Below are 15914 nucleotides of genomic sequence, written 5' to 3'. Positions count from 1 at the left end.
TCCTCCTCTGCTGCTCCCCCATCCTCCCCCATCCTCCTCTGCTGCTCCCCCATCCTCCCCCATCCTCCTCTGCTCCTCCCCCATCCTCCACTGCTGCTCCCCCATCTTCCTCTGCTGCTCCCCCATCTTCCTCTGCTGCTCCCCCATCCTCCTCTGCTGCTCCCCCATCCTCCTCCGCTGCTCCCCCATCCTCCCCCATCCTCCTCTGCTGCTCCCCCATCCTCCTCCGCTGCTCCCCCATCCTCCCCCATCCTCCTCTGCTGCTCCCCCTGAGGTTCCTTCCTGTTTTTCTTCCTGTTGGCCTTTTAGGGAGTTGTTCCTTCTCCGGTGCGAGGGTGTAAGGACAGGGTGCTGTGTTATTTGTGTTGATGGTCTATACAAATAAAACTGACTTGACTTTTTAAAAAAAAAATATCCAGACGGTTAATTAACGGGGGAAAGTCGCGGAATCCAGCTTTAACCACACGGGGGGTGTGGGGGTGGTGGTGGTCACAGATTTTGGGGTACCAGCGCGGCTCCACCACCTGTTGAACGTCATGTGGACGCAGCTTGCCGTGTGAGAGCCGGAACCGGACCGGCGCTAGGACCCAGTTCACCCCCCACCACCACATCCACTCACGGTTGGATAACTGTGTGGCCATACACGTACAAACGTCTCTCCTCCTCCTCCTCCTCCTCCTCCTCCACCCCTCTAGGAAACGGAACCCCCATCACCACAGTCGCCGGATTCTCCGAGGAACGGGCGCCCATCTGCGGCTCTGCGGGGACGGGACGGGCGATGCGGGGCACGGCTGCGTGAAAGGGGGTCGGTGAGTAACGCGCGGTCCCTTCTTCCCCCCCCCCTCCTCGCGATGCGGGCGAGGCGAGTGGAGGATGCAACGCCTCCGTACGGGGGGGAGGGGGGGAGAGAGAGAGAGAGTGAATGCGCGAGGCTGAAGCAGGCACCTGCGAGCCAGATCCGAGTTTGTTGTCTCGTGCCCGCACGTGAGTGAAAGAGATGAGTAGAAAGCGGCGGGCGCCCCCCCTCTCTAGCGGCACGGGGCTCGCTCCCGCTGTGGTCTTTAGTCTTTATTCTTTATTTGGGTTTTATTTTGCACGCCGCGTCTCTATCGCAGGCAGGCAGGCAGCATGAGTCACCGGGCTCTGCGAACCGCGAGGCGTGCTGGAGCGTGCTGGAGCGTGCTGGACTTCCGCGCGTGCAGCTGCTGCGTGCAGGAAAAAGTAGGGTTCGATTCCTTGAAAATGGAGTCAGTCATCTTTTTTTTTACCTCCGCTGGTGCAACTTCAACTCCTTTATGTTAGCAGGCAAGTCGCGCGCGTGCGCGTGCAAGAGAAAGAGAGGGAGGGAGGGAGGGAGGGAGGGAGGGAGGGAGGGAGGGGGGTATTTGGACTTGCCCCCAGTGATTGCATGTGGGTGTGTAAGTGGACGGATCTGCTCCATGTCTGAGTCCGGGTGTGTTTGTGTGTTTTACAGCCGCGTTTACACTGAAGTGGTGCTGTTGAAGACAAGTCAGGGCGTTATGTATTTGAAAAGCTCACGCGCTCCCCCCCCTCTCCCCCCCTCTTCTTTTTTAAACATCTTTTTATTGAGTTTTGAACCAGCGTTGCGTACAAAACAGTGTTATTTTGACCAAAGTGTCCAGTTGCGCCGGTTCCGTACGTGCCTACCAGAACCGGTTATAGCGGGCTGCACAGACAGTAGGAAAAAGCGGCAACAGGAAGAGTAACCGGTCCCTGCTGTTCCAATTAATTCTGACCCAGTCTTCATACACCTGTTAGCCCCGCAGTTCCTCCCACCCTGTCCCACCCACTGGCTGCAAGACAACAACACCAAGAGCAAGGCAAATAGGTACACTCGTTACTTCCCACCCAAATTCTTCCCACCCAAATTCTTCCCACTGCCCATTAAAAAACAACTAAGGGGGAGAAAAAAAATTCCTTTCACACACACATTCTTGTACTGCTATGTACTTTCTGAGGACACTTCATTGACTACATTTATTCCCATAGCTCTCAACCCTAACATTACCATCAGAACTGCATGTCTAACCCTGACCCAGACCCTAACCCTAACCCAACCCTAACCCTAATCCTAACCCTAACCCTTACCCTAACCCTAACCTTAACCTAACCCTAATCCTAACCCCAACCCTAACCCAATCCTAACCCTAACCCTTACCCTAACCCTAACCCTAACCTTAACCTAACCCTAATCCTAACCCTAACCCTAACCCTAAACTCAAGACCTAGCCTTACAACAGACTCCTAAAGAAGTGACGACCAGCCAAAATGTCCCCACTTTGCAAAAACATTCCTCACATAAACTCAAATTGACCCTCGCAAATACAGCAGCACTGGAACACACACAGATAAGAGGCTGCTGTAGCTTTGTGGCGGTAATGAGTAGCTCGCTGGCCTCCGTAGGCAGCGTTATGGCCCCGGATAAATCACTCTGTCCTCGGAGATCCAGAGTGGGAAGGTGATCAGAGGGAGCAGCTTTTCCCCGTGTGATGTATGCTGTGTCTTCTGGCTGCTGTCAGCTTTACTGCTTCTTGTTCATAGCATTTGTCCATTTTGATTCTTCTGTAATGGAAACATAAGAGAAATTATGAATTGAGCTGCAGCTGCAGGATGATGATGATGATGATGATGATGATGATGACAGAATGCTTTGGCAATGAAAACTTTATTTCCTTTTACTGGACTCATGCAAAATGAATCACTTAATACATTTTGAATAAATCGACATTTAAAAAAATGCTGATGTTTTTGTTTCTCTCTTAAATTCTAAAACGCAGGCGTCCGGGTAGCGTAGCGGTCTATTCTGTTGCCTACCAACACGGGGATCGCCGGTTCGAATCCACGTGTTACCTCGGTCGGGCATCCTTACAGACACGATTGGCCGTGTCTGTGGCTCGGAAGCCGGATGTGGGTATGTGTCCTGGTCGCTGCACTAGCGCCTCCTCTGGTCGGTCAGGGCACCTGTTCGGGGGGAGGGGGAACTCTGGGCGTGATCCTCCCACGCGCTACATCCACCTGGTGAAATTGCTCACTGTCAGGTGAAAAGAAGCAGCTGGCGACTCCACATGTATCAGAGGAGGCATGTGGTAGTCTGCAGGGTAATTGGCCAAGTACAATTGGGATAAAAAAGGGGGGGGGGATCTCAAATGCAAAGATGATTAAACCACTATTTTCCTATAGAAAAGGTCACAGACCAGGCAGGAATGGAGGTTATGGGCACTCATATTGATGCTAAGACTCAAACATAAGATTTAGAAATGTTTTTACAGCAATCCCCCTTTCTCTCTCTGTCAAACCCATAAACTGACATCCATTTTCTGATTCTCATCTTTCTTCCTATCTTCTTCTCGTCTCTTTTTTTTCTTTGGATCTTGCCTTCATCTTCCTCTCCTTGGCGCTTTCCAAATCTCATCAACTCCCACTCCTGTCTCCTCCTGGCACTCCTCCTCCTTCTCCTTCAACCATCCCCTATTCTTCCAGGATGTTGGCAAACATCTCAGCTCCTTCACACCAAACCCTTCTCTCCTCCTCGATTCCTGCTTTCTCTCTCCAGCCTCCTCCTCTTCTTTACCTCCATGCAGATTGGTTTATAAGAGTTTCTCCACAGGAGGTCGCATTTTGTTTGTGTATCAAATCCATTTTAACCCCGTCCTGATCGGCCACGTCCGTGTTTTTCACACATCGCCTCGGTAAAAAAAAAATTACTGAGCGAATTATATCCCGATTTTCCTCAAATTTAGATCTACTTTAAGAAATTTACCACTTTTTAAGAAATGTATTACAATTAAGAAATGACACATCTTTTTGTCTGCTTGCCTAAGGACACGACAGCAGGACAACCAAGTAGAAAAATAGAGAAAAGTAGAGGGCCAAGAACTGAGCCCCGAGGTACACCATATTTAATGTCAGAGAATTTTGATGTAATATTACTATAGCAGACACAATGTGTTCTTCCAGATAAGTAGGATTAAAGCCAAGAGAGAGCTAAACTAGAGACACCAAAATTGTAATTTAATCTGTCTAATAGTATACAGTGATCAGTTGTGTTAAAGGCTGCACTGAGGTCCAGTAGTAGAAGTGGAATCAGAGTCTATAGCTAGTAAAAGATCATTCACCACTCTGGCCAGAGCAGTTTCAGTGGCGTGACAGGCCCTGAAAGCTGATTGAAAAGGTTCATGTAGATGGTTTTCTTTTATATGGGTCGAAAGTTGTTGATACAGAACTCTCTCTAGTACTTTAGAAAAGAATGGAAGATTAGAGACTGGTCGATAGCTATTAAGAGACTCTGCATCGAGGTGCGTTTTTTTAAGTAGAGGTTTAACCACAGTTGTCTTAAAACTGCTCGGAACAGTGCCAGTAGTAAGTTTAATTAACAATGTCTATCTAGCATTGTAGGTCCCACGAAAGACCAGAGTTCTTTAAAAAGTTTTGCTGGTAAGGGGTCAAGTAGGCTAGCAGTTGGCTTGGAAGTTGACACAAGCTTAGTCAAAGTATCAAGAGAGATAGTCTCAAAAGCTGTAAAACCAGGGACTATCGTTGACTCATTGTATAGATATGAATTTGGTAAGACAGGATCTGCAGGAGTAGCTGGAGTTGAAGAGCTAATTTTGTTTATGATCTCATCAACCTTATTGCAGAAAAAGTCTAGAAAGTCATGGGCCATGAATGGTGAGCAGCTAATAGACGGCTGCTTTTTAGTAAGAATAGATACAGTGTCAAAGAGAACTCTGGGGTTATGTTTATTAATGTTAAGTGAGAGAGAGACGCTGCTTTTACAGCAGATAAAGCATGCTTGTGTTTCAATAACCACTCATGTCAAGATAGGTAAAAAAAACTTCCAATTTTGATTTTTGCCATTTATGTTCTAGTCTCCTGCAGGCCTGCTTAAGAGCACATGTCTCGTCGCTAAACCACAGTGTAGGCCTCTTTTGTCACTTAGCTCTGGTAGTGAGAGGTGTGACTATAGAGGGCCACATTTAAGTCAATAGTGAAATTTTCAGCAGAGTCAGTCACTACAGTGAAAGGAGCCAAGACTTCAGGCAGCTGCTGGCCAAATGCAGCTACAGTGGACAGACCAGTGAGGCGAGTGGCAATTACATCTGTGCTGACATTAACTGGACAGGCCAATAATGCTCTTCAAATTTGAGGAGAAAATGATCTGACACAGCAGATGTGGTTGACAAGACATTCAGATGAGAAACAGCTATCCCTTTAGATAAAACCAAATCAAGTGTTACCACTGCAATGAGTCGACTCTTGAACAAACTGTGTGAACCCAAAAGTATCAATTAGTGCCAGAAAGGCTTTACTTAGAGGATCAGCAGCCTTATTCAGAAGAATATTGAAATCATCAAGAATTAGAATCTCAACAAAATGAGTAACAACACCTGAGACAAATTCTCCAAAATTCTTCAAGAAATAGTGAGTAACAGCCAGGAGGTCGACAGAGTATCACAATTTGGACTGAGCCAAGTCCATTCATGGCTGAAGAAGATGGACGAAGAACAAGCGCCTCAAAAGACTGGAATTTAGATTCAAGTCTAGAAGTCAGATTGAAAATAGACTTACACAGTAAGGCAACACCCCACCTTGTTTATTTGCCAGAGCTACATGGGCGTAAGTATAGTTAGGTGGGCAAGCTTCATTTAAGGGAAGGACAATATTTGGTTTCAGCCATGTTTTACATAACCCAGTCATATGGAAACTATGTTCGAGAATCAGATCATTTATTAGTAAAGCTTTGGTAGACAATGACGTGATATTTATGAACCCCACTCTCTGAGCTGTCCCCAGATGCCCTATGGAACCAAATTTAAGCATCTTGTGGAAGTGATCAGTATTAGGCAGAACTTTAGAGCTACCAATAAGTGAAATATTCATTGGAATTAGACACCTTATTGACAATTTTGACAACCAACGCTTTGGATGATATGTGGTCACACTTTTGATAACATTAGATGTTTGGTTCTGTAGATCATTAGGTACTTTGTTGCACATTTCACCACCACCAGTGGTAGGAATGATTATTAGACTATTGTGATTCACATTTAAGAGAGGACAGCTTGGGAGCAGTACAGCAGGGTAGGGAGACAGTATCAATGATAGAGACCAAGCTGTCAGTCTGACAATCTACATTATGAGAAACTCCCTGACTAAACATCTTAATTGAACTAGCTGACTCCACATCCGCACTAGATTTACACCTAGCAGGCTCTCTAATCACCTGCAACCTACTGAATGATAAGTCCCTAGTGTCAAATTAACGTAAATAGCTATATAATTGCCAGACAAAAGAGTGGCGCCATCCCCAGTAGGGTGAATTCCATCCGCTTTCAGCAGGTAAGGGCGGCCCCAGAAAGAAGGCCAGTTATCAACAAAGCTGAATCCCTGCTCATTACAGTAATGAGCGGGCAGTGGTTCATTGAGGTGTGACTACTGTTCATCTCATCAAACCCCCTCACAGGTAATGGACCAGAGACGGTAATTTGATGCCGACACATCTTTCTGGTAAACTCAAGCGTTCTGACTAGGCTGGCTTTTGTGATCTGTGACTGCTTCATCCTAGCATTATTGGTGCCGACATGAATAACAATACTGCTGATAGTAGTGGTGCTCTGTGCCTGGGTTCCCTGATTCTCCCTCCGCGATGCCAACACCCTAAGATTATCCCCTATGTTGGAGATTCGGTGAACCAAGGGCGGCGAAGCTAATCTAATATTGCGGGTAATGGCGTCCCCTATCACTAGTGCGCATTGCTTTACTCTGTTGACAGGAGCGGGAGAGGCACGCTGGCAGGTAGGACTACCAACAGGGCTGGTGAGGGGTGGAAACCGGTTTGCAGTCGGGAGAGGTGATTGCAGACCAGGCCACGCGACTGGTTGCTTGCTCTTGCGGGCCTTCCCACGCTGGTAAACAGTGACAAACACTGGCAGACATTTGCAGACGAGGCTGAGCTAGTGCTAACAATAACAGGTCTGCTGTTATTGTTAGCTATCTGGGGTGCCCATTCATGTCTAACGTAATCCTAGCCGAAAGAAGCTGCTCTAACTCATGGACACGTCTCTCTAACAGAGACAACCTATCTGTAAGTACAGAACAATCACCACAAACCATCATTTTAACGAGGCTGCTTTGACTGTGAATGCAAAAGAGCTAACTGCTAAGCTAGTGTAAACTACTAATAAGACACGTTAGCCCCTAGCTAACGGGTCTGACCCTTTAGTTAGTGACGTCGCCTTGTGGTGCAGTACACCCCGTATCGAATCCCGCACCGGGCAAGAAAATAACCGGTTACACTAGTAACAAACTAGGAACGAGAGGCTGCGTACTAAACACAAGAAAGAAAACCAGAGAATCTAGCAATAAGTGAACTAAGCAGAGAAAATAGCTAAATCAGAACAAATGAAGAGGTTAGAGTAGAATATAGAGAGGAGATAGTATGAAAATAAACAGCAGTTATCGATCTCACGAAGGCCGAAGCTGGACACAGCTGGCAGTGACGGTATTGAAACATTTTGTTCATACTATGTGTTGCAGACGATTGTTTCAGGCATACTAAAAACCCTTGCACACCGTTTTTTAGTGCGCTACTATGCGATTTTGGACACAGCCCTAGTTAGTGAAATCAGCTGGTTTAGTACACGGGGGGGTGGGGGTGGATCACGGGAGGGAGCAAGTACACAGAGAGGACCTTTTATTTTCTGGACCTGGTTTTTGCACCTCTGCCTTGCCTCATTAAATCCAGTATATCCCTTTAACGAAGAGCCACGCTCAGCAAAATTTAGACGGCATTTTACGAGACGGCATTTTATGAGGCGGTCAGAACGTCTTTTCTGACTTTGTTGGGAAACCCACAAAGGATGGCTAGTGCATGTTTATTTTTTATTTTATTTTTTTGGAGCAAGGCACTGCAGTTGGTGTGAAACACCTTGGAAACTTCCTTGAGCTGAGCCCTCGTTAGCTTTATCAAAGTTGAATGTCAGCGCCCACGATAAAACGAGGACACGTATGTGAAACCTATCTGAGTCCTCTCTTAAATGCCATCGAAATGGTTCCCGTGTTGACGCCTCCTCCTGATCCCACTTCCCTTCAGCCGCGAAACATCTCTAACAAAGGTTTCAAGAATTGAAACTGTGATGTTTTGGTTTCAAGACGATTTTGACAACCAGAGGGCCCTCGGCTCTCGTTCTTCCCCTCCATCTGTCTGTCTGTCTGTCTTTCTCTCTCTGCCTGTCTCCCCCTTCCCACCTGTAGTGTATTGATGGGACACAGCAGGATTCAGCCTCCCAAGATGATTAATATATGGATAAGATGCCCACCTGATAGCTGTGACTTGGCTGTAAAAACACTCATCCCTGTATCCAACAGAGTGTGTGTGTGTGCGCGTGTGTGTGCGTGTGTGTGTGTGTGCGTGTGTGTGCGTGTGTGTGTGTGTGTGTGTGTGTGTGTGTGTGTGTGTGTGTGTGTGTGTGTGTGTGTGTGTGTGTGTGCGTGCTTACCCTCCCTTCCTTGAGAAAATCCGCTGTCAGGAACAGAAAGATAAGGAAAGCCGCTGTAGCTGTTTTGGCTCTGCGTGTATAACAGGTCCTCTGACTTTTGGTTTTAAAGGTCACCGTCAAGATAGGAGGTACAGATGCCGAGGTTGTATTTTCAGTGAAGGGGTGCATCGTGACATGTTTCTCTTTGCGGGTTGGATCCTCAATCATACTATGTAAAAAATTAAGTAATTCAAACCCAAGCAAAAGCAGACTACGACCTCGGGTGTTCCCACTTCAAGACAGTACAAGTTCAGAAACGAAACAGGGCATGATTATTGTAACCTAACACTTCCACAGTAGCGTCAAGGGAAAACGCAATACTGCTGTAATTTACAGTCAATAGTAGACGATCATTGTTCCCCAATTTGTCTCGAGGATGGAGGAGCTATTGCACATCATTACTACCAAAACCACTCACCATCCAGCAGCAGACAACGCTGTAATGTCTACACCCTTAGCAGCAGTAGCTGTTGTTGTTTGTTGTTGCTTTTGTTTTTGTGTGGTGGCAGTAGTAGTAGTATGAGGTTGTTAGTAGATGTTGGTGGTCCCCTCCGAGAATCACCACCTTAACGTGGTGGAGGGCCTTGGGTGTGCCTGTGATCCTGGGAGATGTGTTGTTGGGGGCAACAGCTCCTGGTAGGGTCTCCCAAGGCAAATTGGTCCCAGGAGAGGGGCCGGACTAAGAGCAATTCCCAAGAGACCCAGTGAAAGTAAACCAGCAGAGGTACAGCACCTCGCCGGGAAAAGGGAAACCGGGGCCCCCTCCTGGAGCCAGACCTGGGAAGGGAGCTAGCTGGCGAGTGTCTGGTGGTCAGGCCTTGGCCCATGGGGCCTTGGTCAGACCAAGCCCGAAAAAACAATATGGACCCACCACACGCAGGGATGAGCATTGGGGTAGGGTGCAAAGCAGGCCAGGCAGCAGACAGGGATCGGGGCGTGCCGACTTCCGGCATCGCAGATTGGCCCTCGTGACGTGTCGGTGGTAGTAGTAGTTAATAGAAGTAGCAGTAGTCTGGAGTGGCAGTTGCTCAAGAGGTTAGAGGAGGTCATCCAGTAACTGGAAGGTTGCCTGTTTGATCCTTGGCTCCTCCTGGGAAAAAATGTGGCGGTGACCCTGAGCAAGACACCTAAGGCTGGAGATGTACTTGCTTTTTAACCACGCGTTCGCGGAGACAACTGGCTGCGTCGTGAATAGACTTGTTCACATACTTGCCTTGTACTTTGCGTGATACTGGAGGATTCCTCTAGAGGAGACACCGGAGAAATAGGGACATAACTTCCGGATTTGCATGATGTAAACAGTATATATGACGACACTCCAAGAGGTTACTATTTTGTTAATTCTGAGATCACGGCAGAAAATGCGACAGCGGTGCCATCATAGATGGTACGTAAGCCTCCTAAATCAAGCGCATCATGAGAATGGCGAGTATGTTTCTTCTGCCAATGCGAGAACTCGATGATTGTACACCACAACACACACGGTGAGCCAGTTGGTTCAGCAGAGCGACTTGCCATCATCGGCCATATGTGTCGGCCCTGTGATGGACTGGCGGCCTGTCCGGGGTGCCTCCCCGCCTGCTGCCCAATGACTGCTGGGATAGGCTCCAGCATCCCCGAGACCCTAATTAGGATAAGCAGTTTGGATAATCCATCCATCCATTATCCAAACCTCTTATCCTGCTGTCAGGGTCGCGGGGATGCTGGAGCCTATCCCAGCAGTCATTGGGCAGCAGGCGGGGAGGCACCCTGGACAGGCCGCCAGTCCATCACACAGGGCCACTCACACACACACACACACACACACACACGTTCATACCTAGGGGCAATTTAGTACAGCCGATTCACCTGACCTGCATGTCTTTGGACTGGGAGGGAACCGGAGCCCCCGGAGGAAACCCACACAGACACAGGGAGAACATGCAGACTCCACACAGAGGACGACCCGGGACGACCCTCAAGGTTGGACTACCCTGGGGCTCAAACCCAGAACCTTCTTGCTGTGAGGCGACCGCGCTAACCACTGCGCCACCGTGCCACCAGTTTGGATAATGGCTGGATGAGTTTACCGTCACCCCTGCTTTCTAGCAACAGGCGTCACTGCCCCTACTGTTCATGTGCATATTGCGTCTTGTGGACACGTAGCATTAATGTCTGAGGATGTGCTCTCCAGACACGCAGGATAGCGAGGCAACCATCATGCGCACGTAGTTAAAAGCAAATCATCAAGTCAAGTCAAGTTTATTTGTGTAGCCCAATATCACAAATCACAACTTTGCCTCAGGGGGCTTTACAGCGACACAACATCCTGTCCTTAGACCCTCGCATCAGATAAGGAACAACTCCCTAACACAACCCTTTAACAGAGAAAAAACAGGAAGAGACCTCAGGGGGAGCAACAGAGGAGGGACCTCTCTCCCAAGACGCACAACATGCAATGGACAACTTACACAATACAGCATTGAAAGAGGGTAACAGAATTATAATGGAATTATCAAATATATGAAGAATATGCCACCGGAACAACCCATGACATGAACCACGCGACCAGCATCACCATGGAGACCAAAAACACAAAAACACATTAGTCACACATCTGAGTGAGACAAGGATATAATGTTAAAACAGGATAACGAATTTAACCGGTTATTTTCTTGCCCGGTGCGGGATTCGATACGGGGTGTACTGCACCACAAGGCGACATCGCTAACCGCTCGGCTAAAGGGTCAGAACTGTTAGCTAGGTGCTAACGTGTGTTATTAGTAGTTTACAGTCGTCACCCTCCCCGGAAGCGCGCCCTCGCGCTTTGTTATTCCCGCGCTCCGAAGAGACTTCTGAGGATCGGCACACTTCCGGATCCCACCGCTGCCACCAATGTAACCGGTTATTTCCCCCCCCGGTGCGGGATTCGATACGGCGTGTAATGCACCACAAGGGGACATCGCTAACCGCTCGGCTAAAGGGTCAGACCCGTTAGCTAGGGGGCTAACGTGTCTTATTAGTAGTTTACACAAAATTATGTGGAATTATAGAATATATAAAACGACAATGTGATGAGGGGGATGCCAAGCAGCGTCCAGGTGGCGACCACCATCACCATGGAGACCTGGGAGGAGGACAGAGTGCACGGTCACACAAGGGAGACTCACATCGCACCAGAAAAGGAAGGAGAGGACGTCATTCAGAGAGAGAGAGAAAAGACATGTGGGAGAAAAGAGCAGTTTTCAATACGTAGTCCCTAATCAATACTCTTATCTGGTCGGCAGAACAGTGCTTGGTAAACTCACTGAGACAGAAACTGACCCACTCCACACGACGGCACCAAAACCACTCAACGCCAGGCGAGGCCGCCGGTGCTATCGGAACTGCCGGTCCGCATGGGCTAGCGGCTAGCTTAGCCTGCCCCGCTTCCACGCCCTGAGTCCCGACCGCCCTCGGTGCTTCCTCTTCGGGCACAGCTCCGGGCAGGGCCGTGGTCCCTGGGCCCACAGGACGCAGCAGACCAAGCTCCCCCCCCCCAGCCGATCCAGCGCCAGCTCTCCCAGCCATCGAGCGAACACAACTTGGACGCAGACGTGGACGAAGACACAGGGTGAGGCTAACTTGAGTTCACGACGTCATCTTCCCGCACCGGAAGTGGGGATATCTAAGTGCCATTTACTGTTTAGTGGTTGTAGGTAGTTAGTAAGTGTGTAGCTGGCAGCAGCAGTGGTAAGTAGTATGTTGGCTAGTAGGTGGTGGTGGTAGTAGTAGTAGCAGTAGTAGTAGTAGTAGTAGTAGTAGTAGTACCAGCTAGCCTTCGGTGTGTGTCATACACAATCAGATTGAAATTAGATTTGAGCGGCAAGTTTCTTTGTTTTAGTTTTAACAGCTGATCTTACATTAACACCTAGCATAAAGGCCAAAAAGTGTGTAGTTATGTACCCATCTTTTGTCTATGTAGCCTTATTACTGTCTAGAAGGGCAATAGTTCAGTATTACTGCTTATCTTCGCTCAGATAATTTCCTCATCATGACGCACAATTTTGTTGTCAAAATTAATGACAACGCTCGTTTCTCGGCTGACGTCGGGACACGCGAGGTGACCGATTGTACCCATCGTGTGGCTGTTGTACCCATGGTCCCCCGCGGGCGTCGTTGCCATGGCGACCAAACGTTGCCGCTGTAGCGTTGTGAGGGCTTTTGAGCGCTTTCAGCTTCCTTTAAGGTGCCAAGACAAAGAGGTCTTGACACATTGAGGTTAAATTTAGACGAGAGAGAGAGAGAGAGAGGGAGAGGGAGAGGGAGAGAGAGGGAGATGATGAACAGACAGGTTGATAGATAGATAGATAGATAGATAGATAGAGAGAGAGAGAGAGAGAGAGAGAGAGAGAGAGAGAGAGAGAGAGAGAGAGAGAGAGAGAGAGAGAGAGAGAGAGAGATGAACAGACAGGAAGACAGATAGATAGATAGATAGATAGATAGATAGATAGATAGATAGAGAGAGAGAGAGAGAGAGAGAGAGAGAGAGAGAGAGAGAGAGAGAGAGAGAGAGAGAGAGATGATGATGAACAGACAGGTTGATAGATAGATAGATAGATGAACAGATAGGAAGACAGATAGATAGATAGATAGAGAGAGAGAGAGAGAGAGAGAGAGAGAGAGAGAGAGAGAGAGAGAGAGAGAGAGAGAGAGAGAGAGAGAGATGAACAGACAGGAAGACAGACAGACAGATAGATAGATAGATAGATAGATAGATAGATAGATAGATAGATAGATAGATAGATAGATAGATAGATAGATAGATAGATAGATAGATAGATAGATAGATAGATAGATAGATAGATAGATAGATAGATGAACAGACAGGAAGACACAGATAGATAGAGAGAGAGAGACAGAGAGAGAGAGAGAGAGAGAGAGAGAGACACAGAGAGAGAGAGAGAGAGAGAGAGAGAGAGGGAGAGAGAGAGAGAGAGAGAGAGAGAGAGAGAGAGAGAGAGAGAGATTGCAAATCAATTACCAAGAGTGGCTGGCTGGTGAATCAGCTCTGCAGTGAAATCTGTCCGTCTCTTTTATCTTCTCTCTCAAGTCTATTGCAACTTCTCGGACTTTGCAATTTTATTGTTGGTTTTTTTTTTCTTTCGACCCCCCTTTTCTCCCCGATTGTACTTGGCCAACTACCCCACTCTTCAGAGCCGTCCCGGTCGCTGCTCCACCCCCCTCTGCTGATCCGGGGAGGGGGGCTGCAGACTACCACATGCCTCCTCCCATACATGTGGAGTCACCAGCCGCTTCTTTTCACCTGACAGTGAGGAGTTTCACCAGGGGGACGTAGCGCGTGGGAGGATCACGCTACCCCCCCCAGCCCCCCCCAAACAGGCACTGTTCTGTCTCTGTCTCTCTCCTCTGTTCTGTCTCTCTGTCTCTCTCCTCTGTCCTGTCTCTCTGTTTCTCTCCTCTGTTCTGTCTCTCTGTCTCTCTCCTCTGTCCTGTCTCTCTGTCTCTCTCCTCTGTCCTGTCTCTCTGTCTCTCTCCTCTGTTCTGTCTCTCTGTCTCTCTCCTCTGTCCTGTCTCTCTGTCTCTCTCCTCTGTCCTGTCTCTCTGTCTCTCTCCTCTGTCCTGTCTCTCTGTCTCTCTCCTCTGTCCTGTCTCTCTGTTTCTCTCCTCTGTCTGTCTCTCTGCCTCTCTGTCTCTGTTCCGTCTCTCTGTCTCTCTCCTCTGTTTCGTCTCTCTGTCTCTCTCCTCTGTCCTGTCTCTCTGTCTCTCTCCTCTGTCCTGTCTCTCTGTCTCTCTCCTCTGTTCTGTCTCTCTCCTCTGTTCTGTCTCTGTCTCTCTCCTCTGTTCCGTCTCTCTGTCTCTCTCCTCTGTCCTGTCTCTCTGTCTCTCTCCTCTGTCTTGTCTCTCTGTCTCTCTCCTCTGTTCCATCTCTCTGTCTCTCTCCTCTGTCCTGTCTCTCTGTCTCTCTCCTCTGTTCTGTCTCTCTGTCTCTCTCCTCTGTCCTGTCTCTCTGTCTCTCTCCTCTGTCCTGTCTCTCTGTCTCTCTCCTCTGTCCTGTCTCTCTGTCTCTCTCCTCTGTTCTGTCTCTCTGTCTCTCTCCTCTGTCCTGTCTCTCTGTCTCTCTCCTCTGTTCTGTCTCTCTGTCCTCTCTCCTCTGTCCTGTCTCTCTGTCTCTCTCCTCTGTCCTGTCTCTCTCCTCTGTTCTGTCTCTCTGTCTCTCTCCTCTGTCCTGTCTCTCTGTCTCTCTCCTCTGTCCTGTCTCTCTGTCTCTCTCCTCTGTCCTGTCTCTCTGTCTCTCTCCTCTGTCCTGTCTCTCTGGTTCTCTCCTCTGTCTGTCTCTCTGCCTCTCTGTCTCTGTTCCGTCTCTCTGTCCTCTCCTCTGTTTCGTCTCTCTGTCTCTCTCCTCTGTCCTGTCTCTCTGTCTCTCTCCTCTGTCCTGTCTCTCTGTTGTCTCTCTCCTCTGTTCTGTCTCTCTCCTCTGTTCTGTCTCTGTCTCTCTCCTCTGTTCCGTCTCTCTGTCTCTCTCCTCTGTCCTGTCTCTCTGTCTCTCTCCTCTGTCTTGTCTCTCTGTCTCTCTCCTCTGTTCATCTCTCTGTCTCTCTCTCTGTCCTGTCTCTCTGTCTCTCTCCTCTGTTCTGTCTCTCTGTCTCTCTCTCCTCTGTCCTGTCTCTCTGTCTCTCTCCTCTGTCCTGTCTCTCTGTCTCTCTCCTCTGTCCTGTCTCTCCTGTCTCTCTCCTCTGTTCTGTCTCTCTGTCTCTCTCCTCTGTCCTGTCTCTCTGTCTCTCTCCTCTGTTCTGTCTCTCTGTCTCTCTCCTCTGTCCTGTCTCTCTGTCTCTCCCTCTGTCCTGTCTCTCTCCTCTGTTCTGTCTCTCTGTCTCTCTCCTCTGTCCTGTCTCTCTGTCTCTCTCCTCTGTCCTGTCTCTCTGTCTCTCTCCTCTGTTCTGTCTCTCTGTCTCTCTCCTCTGTCCTGTCTCTCTGTTCTCTCCTCCTGTCTGTCTCTCTGTCTCTCTCCTCTGTCCTGTCTCTCTGTCTCTCTCCTCTGTCCTGTCTCTCTGTCTCTCTCCTCTGTTCTGTCTCTCTGTCTCTCTCCTCTGTCCTGTCTCTCTGTCTCTCTCCTCCCTGTCTCTTCTTCTCTACCCTGTCTACTCATTTCTCATTCCTCCATGTCAGGGCATCGTTGTTTTCTTGCTAAACATTTAGCGTAAATGATTGGTCTCTTTCTCTCTAGCCTGGCTTTTCTTTAAATGCTTTCTCATGTCTCCTTTTTTATATTTTATATCATTATATCTCCCTTCATTGGCACGTGTTGGTTTTGGTCAGCTCTTATGTCTCTCAGTGTGTGTGTGTGTGTGTGTGTGTGTTTCTTGTCTTTTTCTA

The 15914-nt window shown here is 48.5% G+C and overlaps 1 protein-coding gene across 1 annotated transcript in view; it reads right to left on the bottom strand.

The window, feature by feature from the left end:
* Positions 1-8402: 8402 nt before the first annotated feature.
* The window catches only part of nars1 (asparaginyl-tRNA synthetase 1), a 140317-nt gene continuing 132805 nt past the window's right edge, over positions 8403-15914 (bottom strand). The window contains exon 16 of the mRNA XM_056291157.1: positions 8403-8414. The gene's annotated coding sequence lies outside the window, so the exon portion shown is untranslated. The remainder of the gene's footprint in view (positions 8415-15914) is intronic.

The sequence above is a fragment of the Lampris incognitus genome, chromosome 12 (assembly GCF_029633865.1).
Source record: "Lampris incognitus isolate fLamInc1 chromosome 12, fLamInc1.hap2, whole genome shotgun sequence".
NCBI classification, from domain to species: domain Eukaryota; kingdom Metazoa; phylum Chordata; class Actinopteri; order Lampriformes; family Lampridae; genus Lampris; species Lampris incognitus.
Note: the sequence above shows the minus strand (reverse complement) of the source record. Positions and strands in the feature narration are given on the sequence as shown.